Here is a 9,940-nt window from a genome sequence, read left to right as displayed (position 1 = left end):
TAGGTCTTGCTTGCATAATCTAGATAAGATGTTGACTAGGTGTGAAAGGGCTCGTCTAGTTTTGAATTGGGAGAAGTGTCACTTCATGGTGACCGAGGGGAGTGTTCTAGGTCATAAGGTGTCTAGGGCCGGGATAGAAGTTGATAGGGCCAAAATTGATGTAATAGCTAAGTTACCCCCGCCTTCCAATGTGAAAGGGGTACGTAGTTTCCTTGGCCATGCCGGTTTCTACCGGAGATTCATTAAGGATTTCTCTAAGATTACTCGTCCGATGACCCACTTGTTGGAGAAGGACGTCCCTTTTGTTTTTGATGAATCTTGTTTAAGTGCTTTTCAGGTATTGAAGGAGAAGTTGACTAATTCTCCAATTATGGTTGGACCGGATTGGAATTTGCCTTTTGAGCTGATGTGTGATGCAAGTGACTATGCTGTTGGAGCCGTGCTTGGGCAAAGGGATGATAAGCATTTCAAGCCAATTTACTATGCTAGTAAAACCTTGAATCCCGCCCAGCAAAATTACACTACTACAGAGAAGGAGTTGCTTGTGGTAGTCTTTGCATTTGATAAGTTTAGGTCATATCTAGTACTAAGTAAAACTATTGTTTTCACTGACCACTCTGCTTTGAAGTATTTGTTTTCTAAGCAAGATGCAAAGCCTAGACTAATTCGATGGATTCTGTTGTTGCAAGAATTTGATATTGAAATCAAAGATAAGAAAAGTATCGAGAACTTAGCAGCTGATCACTTGAGCCGGTTGGAGGACCCAAACCGGGAGGAGCTTCAGGATGGGGAGATTAAGGATAACTTCCCCGATGAATACTTAAATGTCATTTCTAACTCTGATGAAGGTCTTTGGTTTGCTGATATTTCTAATTATTTGGTTGCAGGTGAAATACCAAATGATTTCTCGGGTCAACAAAAAAAGAAGCTCATATCGGATGCTAAGCACTATTTCTGGGATAATCCATATCTGTTTCGTATTTGTGCAGATGGTATGGTAAGAAGATGTGTCGTATGAGCTGAAACTAGGGAAATTTTGGATGCTTGCCATTACGGGCCAACCGGAGGTCACTATGGTCCGTCGGTTACAGGTAGAAAGGTTTTTGATGCAGGTTTCTATTGGCCTACAATTTTCAAAGAGGCTCAAACATTGGTCAAAACCTGTGACATTTGCCAACGACAAGGAAGCATCACAAGACGGGATGAAATGCCACAGCAAGGAATTCAGGTATGTGAGGTTTTCGATATTTGGGGCATAGACTTCATGGGACCATTCCCACCGTCTAACAAGTTTCAGTACATCCTAGTTGCTGTTGACTACGTGTCTAAGTGGGCTGAAGCCAAGGCTTTGCCTACAAACGACTTGAGGGTAGTCATTGAGTTTTTGAAACAATTGTTTAGTAGGTTTGGTTGCCTTAGAGCCTTAATTAGTGATCGTGGAACACATTTTGCTAATCATCAACTAGATAAGGTTCTTAAGAAGTATGGTGTTTGTCATTATTTTTCAACTTCTTATCACCCACAGACCAGTGGTCAAGTGGAAAACACCAATAGGGCATTGAAAAGAATTCTAGAGAAAACAGTCGGGGATAACCCCAAGGTTTGGTCGAAAAAGTTAGATGACGCCTTTTGGGCATTTAGGACCGCCTTTAAGACGCCTATTGGTACTACGCCATACAAGTTGCTCTATGGTAAGACTTGTCATTTACCGATTGAATTAGAGCATAAGGCGTATTGGGCGTTGAGGAATTTGAACCTAGACATGATGGAGGCCGGTGAACTTAGGTTGTTGCAACTTCATGAGCTCGATGAGCTTAGATTAGGTGCATATGAAAACTCAAGACTTTATAAAGAGAAAACCAAAGTTTACCATGATAAAAGGATACGTAGAAAGGAGTTCAAGGTTGGTGCAAAAGTTTTGTTGGGCTCCCACTGGTATAGACTTGACCCCGTTGAGCACCCAGCTCCAGCAGATCTACGAGGGGCAGCAGGCCAGCCGCCAGGCTTTCGATGACTATCAGAGGCGTATGGATCAGGAGGTGACTTGGTTAGGGTCGCAGCAGGCCCATACTAGCTACACTCTTAATTACTATCAGCCGATGTGGCAGGCCCAGTACACGGGGACGGAGTTTGTGCGGCCTGACCCGATTCCACCTTTCAGCCCTCCACCTATCCGTGTTCCACCGTATCGACAGGATGGCAGTTCTTACTTCTTCACGCCATCTCAGATGTCCCCACGGCCCCATGACTTGGGAGGATCTCCCCGAGGGCCAATTCAGTTTGGTCGATACACATGTGGTGATGTTGGGATTTCCTCCTCCATGCCTAATTTCTTTGCAGGTGCCAGTTTTGGATTTGCTGATTTTGTTGGAGGCTAAGGAGGATTCGCCGCTGGAGGTTCTGGACTGGGAGATGATCAGCCAGGTGGCGGCTATGGCGGTTCAGGTTCAGGAGGTACACCAGAGCAGGCTACCAGCTGGGTGGATGATTTGTTTGGCCCACCCGGTGCTCCGTATGGTTATTATGGGCATCAGCAGTGATGAAGATGACTTCCATCCGGTACCGTGGGATGGGGTCATATGTTGATTGATATTCATTCATGCTGATTGATGGATTACTGTACTTTGACACATTATTTCTTATTTTCTTTCTTTATCTGTGTTGGTATCCACCCTACGGGGTGATGAAACATTGTATTTGTTTCTTTTTCTTTTTCTTTTAGTTGTTGCATGAACAAGTAGGTATACGTATTGCTTTGATCTATTTTGGGTTGCTTTGATGGAATTTGAGCAGGTTATTACATTCAATGGCTATAGCGCAACTCAAGTGTGGGGGGAACCCCTTTGATTCTGTTCTCATCTATTCTATGGCATCAATGTGTTGATTGTGTGATGGTGTGCGTATGCTGGCAGTAAGTTCAGCGCCATATTTGTATTGCTATGTTTGATGCACACACAACTCTCACACCTTCCGTTTTGGCACAAGTTGTTTATCCCGCTAACCAAAGTGTCCTTCCTATTTCGGAAATGCCATTTGTGACACGGGGTCGATAACTTGTTTCAAAATGAAATGTGTCCTCATTCCGGTATGTGCTTTTATTTTTCTATGTCGCTTACCCCTATTTACCTTTGTTTGACCAAATATGGACATTGAGGGCATTGTCCATCTTAAGTGTGGGGGGGTGGCAAATAGGTTTAAGCTACTGGGTTTATCATTTTTGTTGTTTTGCCATTGAGATTTTTATCAGTTTTGTTGATGTGTCCCTCTCGTAGGCCTTTGCATCCTATCTAGGGGTATGAGTTTCTATTTTAAACTCTTAACTGTGATGTGCATGTTTAAAACTGGTGATATTAATTTGGCGGAATAACAGAAATTGATATGAATTTTAAAACTTGAGTTGAACTTGTCCTTGTGGTAAATTGCTTTTGACACTTAATTGATTACTTATTAAGCAATTTTACTACAAAATGTTTCCTTGACAAAAATTTTTAATTGGCGAAGTGTGTCCTGAACGGTTATTTGGCTAGTCCTTCGGGATTGATAACATTACTTGCATACTCTTATGTATCCAAAACACCCAATTGTGAGATTTCACCATTTCATATATAGTGTGTCAGGTGACGGTTTTGGTTTGTTTGCCTCGTAAATACGTCCCTCTCTTAGGCTCTTGGATTTATTCAGGAGTAAGGGTTTTCATTTTGATGCCCTGCACTAAGATGTGCGTGTTTGAGGTATTTCTAAGCCATTTCCGGGTTCTTTTCTTGATAAGAGTATACCGGTGATGTGTTGATTTCTAGAACTTGGCCTGGTGATCGTGACAAGTACATTGGATGACGAATTGGCATTTAGGTTTGACCATACTTGTTATTTCCTTCTTTTCATTTTTCTTTTGTATATCCATTTCCCTAGTATACAACCTTATACATATACTTGTCTATATTCACACAATTTTCTTTTCTCTTATACCTTAGCAATATATACACATATACATCACTATAACTTACCTTTCCATTGTATAAATCCACTTATTCATGTAAACTTTACCTAATTATACCGTTAGTCTAATCTGGGGGGCCATTGATTGTCATTGGTTTGTTTGGATGGTTTGGGAGTGTTTCAATGGGTTAAGTTATTGAAGATTGTCTTGGATTGTTCAAACAAAGAAAGTGAAGTGTTATAGGCATGTTTATCATTATAAAAAGGTATCTACTAGTAGAGTAAAAATGGTACAAAAAGAATAAATAGAATTGAAAAACCAAAAAATAAAATAAAGAGGAAAAGAAAGAACTTGGGCTACTAGTAGGTACCTCTCAACTTTAATTATCTAGAAAGTTATTGTATCATTAATTTTTGAAGATTTGGTTGATTATAAGTTGTTTGAAGTTGATACACCACAATGGTGTCAGGCTTGCGTGGTACTTTGGAGGTGTTCTCAGGATAGCATCTTATGGGTTAGTGGTTTGTTGGCAATCAATGGTATGGGTTGATTAGACTAATTTGTTCATATTCAATATAACTTATACTATAAACTCTTACCTTTCACTTTCAACCAATAAATTTCCCATATCCTTTTGTACATACTCCTTATACATAGTTTAACTAAACAACCACCCTTAATGCCTATTTTGACGATGTACTTGATCCTTGCGCCTTAATGGTGGAGTGACGATCCTGTCTCAAGCCTATGGTAAAAGAGTATACATCACGACTGAGCTGTGAGTGATTCTTCATATATTCAACCCCGAAAGTAAGTTTGTTGGAGTAGAATGATATTGATAGGATCGTTTGTTTTCATTTATGCTTAGTTGATTATCGAGGCTTGCGGATTGTTCAGGTATTGTCAAACATTTCGAGTTTTCATTTAAGATTAAAACTGCTTCACCCGTTTTCTGTCATTTGACATGCTTGGTGTTACTTCTTTTTGATACTTGTCATTTGTTTGATAGTTTGATTGTCAAGGATTACTTTTTCTTAAATTCCGAATTTGCTTGAGGACAAGCAATGCTCAAGTGTGGGGGGATATGATGTAACTAATTTATACCCATTACCCACATCATTATTGGCCATTTTACTATATGTTTTAAGTCGTTTTTGTATGCACTTGGCGCGTTTATGGTGTTTGTTAGTGTTTACAGGCTCTAAATAGGATACGCGTTCATGTGGTACATTTTCAGACGATTATTGGCCTGGAAGTGCAATATGATGTTGAGAGTTGAATTGAGTGGAAGAGACGGCAAAGTTTGACGAGTAATCGAGACCGAAAGAATTTGGCTCCACACAAGTACAGGACTGCGCCGAAGCCCAAATCCACGGAAGTTCATTGAAATCATCCGACTGCGCCGCAGTCGGGAAGGCACGACTTGACTGCGCCGCAGTCGGGAAGGCACGACGTGACTGCGCTGCAGTCACTAAAGGAAGAAATGAAGCCGAGGAAAATGACTGCGCCGCAGTGGGTGCACGGGAGAATCAGACTTGCCTTGTTTTTTGCATCAGATTTTGGAGGAGTATAAATAGAAAACCCAAGGTCGAAAATTAGCTATCAAAAATCTTTCTAGGAGCTGTTGTACAAGGGTTCTTCTTCCTCCAATCAAGATTATTTCTTAACCGGATTCGTTGAAGATTCACGGGCACCCATCTAGATCGTATCTACTTATTGTCTTGCATTTTATTTTCTTCAAACGATTGGTACATCATGTTTCTCTTCTATTTTATTCATTATTGTGAATTGATCATAAGTGGCTAAACGTTTAATCATCCACCTTGATGAAACTAGACAGATAATGTGATTGCAATATTTTTAATTCCAAAGGGTTTATCTAATTATCGTTGTTCTGTGATCTTGATGATGTTAACTCTTTTCATTAATTAATTTTGATATTGGTTGCATATGATTCTTCGTTGGTGGTACCATTTGAATGTGTATGTGATTTTAAAACGGTTACTTGTCTATAAGTAATTATCACTAGTTCATGGTATGATAGTGAATATCATTGTAAGAAAAGATTAATTTTGTCAACGTGATTGATATCGATTGGTGGTACCACGCTATTGTCACATAGGTTCAATTGATAATTGATAGTCAATAAAACTGATTGTTAGAAAAATTGTCTTAGTTTTGGTGGTACTGGCTTGGGTAATTCGACTAGTAGTTAGGTGATTCGATAATTTGTTCACGGTTGGTGGTACCACGTGAGCAGCTTAATCATGTCACGATTATCTTTAAACTCTAGAGAATTTGTTCTTCATTAAATGCAATCACATTTGAAGTCGAGGGAAGTCAAGGTGGATGACTTTTAATTATATTGTCTGAAGTGTTCTTTTAAATATATGCAATAATTTTGCAAACCCATTTACTTTATTTGTCAAGAGAAATTTCGAAGCAACACCCGTTTTCTAAACCATTTCATAAGCAACTAATCATTTCCCAATCCCTGAGAACAAACTCAGACTTACCTCTTAACTATATTATAAACGATCGGGTCCACTGCCCGTGAGTGCGTAGTAGTGAGTTTTTGGGTAGTTTTAGTCTTATAAATTTAAAGCTCGATTTTGCACATCAGTGTCTTTGGTTGATTTGCTTTCAGGGATGCCGAATTATGTCAAGTTCATCAAGGATCTTTTAACGGATAAGAGGAAGCTAAGGCTACTTTCCTCAACGCGAAGTGTTCGGCAATTGTGCAAAATCAAATCCCTCCTAAGCTTGAAGAGCCAGGGAGTTTTCTAATTACTTGTTCTCTTGATGCTAAGCTTACTTGTGATGCTTTAGCCGATATTGGTGCAAGCATTAATTTAATGCCTTTTTCAGTTTATAGGCGATTGTCTTTAGCGGCTCTTAAGCCAACTCGGATGAGCATTAGGCTCGCCGATCATTCATTTCAATATCACATGGGGATTGCGGAAAATTTGTGTGTTAAAGTAGGCCTATTGTCTTTTTAGCCAATTTTGTTATTCTTGAGATGGAAGAGGATGCCAAGGTGCCTCTTATTTTAGGCCGACCTTTCTTGTATACGGCCGATTCCATCATTCGTGTTAAGGATAAGATTATTTCATTGGGTATAGGAAATGATAGAATTTCGTTTTCAATTGATAAAGCTTTGCAACATCCTTATTCTACCGATGATTCATGTTTTAGTATTGATGTAATCGAATAAGATGAAGCTTTGGAAATGGAATTGATGAGTTTCTTGGACACGGATGAAGGAGAAGCTTTGCTAGCATGTAGTGAAGAAGAGCAAGTGATGGTTGCGGACATGGTAAGAGAGATTATGGAGGTAAGCACGGATGAGTCAACACCGAAAGATGAGACTTTTGAGGAGATTGATAGGGATGGTTTGAAGATTGAAACTTCGGTGGACAATCCACCAACCGATTTGGAACTCAAGCCACTTCCCGAGCACTTGGAATATGCATTCCTCGAGGGTAAGTCACTTCTTCCCGTTATTATGTCATCATCGCTTTCGGATGATGAAAAAGGTAAGTTAACGACTTTGTTGAAGGCTTATAAAAGAGCCTTTGCTTGGCGTACAACTGATATACCCGGAATTAGCCCCGAATTTTGTAAACATAAGATTAATTTGCATGAAAATTTCAAACCAAGTGTTCAAAGACAAAGGAGGCTAAATCCGAATATGAAAGATGCTGTTAAGAAAGAGATAATTAAACTTTTAGATGCTGGAATTATTTATCCTATCTCTGACAGTCCATGGGTAAGTCCAGTCCATTGTGTACCAAAGAAGGGGGGAATGACCGTTGTCACTAAAGAACATAATGAACTTGTACCTACTAGAACGGTTACCGGGTGGCGGGTGTGTATTGATTATAGAAAGTTAAATGATGCGACCCGTAAAGACCACTTTCCTTTACCCTTCATTGACCAAATGCTCGAACGGTTAGCCAGACACGAGTATTTTTGTTTTCTTGATGGTTTCTCCGGGTACTTTCAAATACCCATTGATACCAACGATCAAGAAAAGACGACCTTTACATGTCCCTTTGGCACATATGCTTATCGTAGGATGCCATTTGGATTATGTAATGCTCCCGCCACCTTCCAAAGGTGTATGATCACGATATTCCAAGACATGTTAGAAAGGTCTATGGAGGTTTTCATGGATGACTTCTCGGTCTTTGGTGACTCTTTTGACAAGTGTCTTTCTAACTTAGATAAGATGCTTGAGCGATGTGAGCGGACTCACCTAGTTCTTAATTGGGAAAAATGTCATTTCATGGTTAGAGAAGGCATAGTGTTAGGTCATATGGTGTCTAGTGTAGGGATTGAGGTAGAAAAGGCTAAAATTGATGATATTGCTAAACTACCTCCACCAACTAATGTAAAGGGCATTAGAAGTTTCTTAGGTCATGTCAGGTTTTACCGTAGATTTATTAGAGATTTTTCTAAGATAACCCGACCTATGACTCGTTTGCTTGAAAAAGATGTGCCTTTTGAGTTTAATTTGGATTGTTTGAAGGCATTTGTATTGTTAAAAGATTGTTTGACTCACTCACCCATTATGGTTTCTCCTGATTGGTCTCAACCTTTTGAACTAATGTGTGATGCGAGTGATTTTTGCAGTTGGAGCTGTTTTAGGGCAACGAGAAGGTAATCATTTTCGTCCTATTTACTTTGCTAGCAAGACTCTTAATAGTGCTCAACAAAATTACACCACTACTGAAAAAGAGTTGCTTGCGGTTGTGTATGCATTTGATAAGTCTAGGTCGTATTTGGTGCTTAGTAAGACCATTGTTTTTACCGATCATTCAGCCCTTAAGTACTTGTTTGCTAAACAAGATGCTAAACCTCGTCTCATACGTTGGGTCTTGCTTTTGCAAGAGTTCGATATTGAGATAAAGGATAAGAAAATGGCTGAAAATTTGGCGGCCGATCATTTGAGTAGGTTAGAGGATCCTCACCGTGAGGAACCAAAGGGGGATGATATTGATGATACATTCCCGGATGAGTCCTTGATGAGTATTGAATCTAATGTTCCATGGTATGCAAATTTTGCTAATTATCTTGTTGTAGGGGTACTTCCAAAAGGATGGACAAATCAACAAAGGAAAAAGTTCTTTTCCGATTTTAAGCATTATTATTGGGAAGAACCCTATTTGTTTCATGTTTGTGCAGATGGAATGATTAGAAGATGTGTTGCAGGTGGAGAGACTCGTTTGATTTTGGATGGATGTCACCGAGGGCCAACCGTTGGTCATTATGGACCAACCGTTACTAGTAAGAAAGTGTTTGATGCAGGTTTTTATTGGCCAACAATTTTCAAGGAAGCTCAAACTTTGGTGGATACTTGTGATGCGTGTCAACGTCAAGGGAACATCACAAAGAGAGATGAGATGCCTCAAAACTTCATCCAGGTTTGCGAAGTTTTTGATGTTTGGGGTATTGATTTTATGGGACCCTTTCCGCCTTCAAATAAGTGTCTTTACAATTTAGTGGCCGTTGATTATGTGTCTAAATGGGCCAAGGCGAAAGCCTTGCCAACAAATGATGCAAGGGTTGTGATAGATTTCTTGAAACAATTGTTTTGTCGTTTTGGTTGTCCTAAGGCCTTAATAAGTGATCGTGGAACTCATTTTGCGAATCACCAACTTGCTAAGGTGTTGGAGAGATATGGTGTTCATCATCGTTTCTCTACTTCTTATCACCCGCAAACGAGTGGCCAGGTAGAAAATACAAATAGGGCATTAAAACTAATTTTAGAGAAAACCATAGGTGATAATCCTAAAAATTGGTCGAAGAAATTAGATGATGCATTATGGGCTTTTAGGACCGCATTCAAGACTCCACTTGGGACTACACCTAATAGGTTGTTGTATGGGAAAACATGTCATTTACCTTTAGAAATAAAGCATAAAGCTTATTGGGCTCTTAGGAATTGTAATATGGATTTAATTGAAAGTAGTGAATTAAGAATGTTACAATTGACTGAGT

At 39.5% G+C, this 9,940-nt stretch overlaps 1 pseudogene; it reads left to right on the top strand.

The window, feature by feature from the left end:
• Nucleotides 1–370: 370 nt before the first annotated feature.
• Nucleotides 371–9,940, top strand: part of LOC122601228 — a 35,342-nt pseudogene continuing 25,772 nt past the window's right edge.

Source organism: Erigeron canadensis, chromosome 5, assembly GCF_010389155.1.
Source record: "Erigeron canadensis isolate Cc75 chromosome 5, C_canadensis_v1, whole genome shotgun sequence".
Taxonomy (NCBI): Eukaryota; Viridiplantae; Streptophyta; class Magnoliopsida; order Asterales; family Asteraceae; genus Erigeron; species Erigeron canadensis.
The sequence above is the reverse complement of the archived record's forward strand: the minus strand, read 5'-3'. Positions and strand labels throughout refer to the sequence as shown.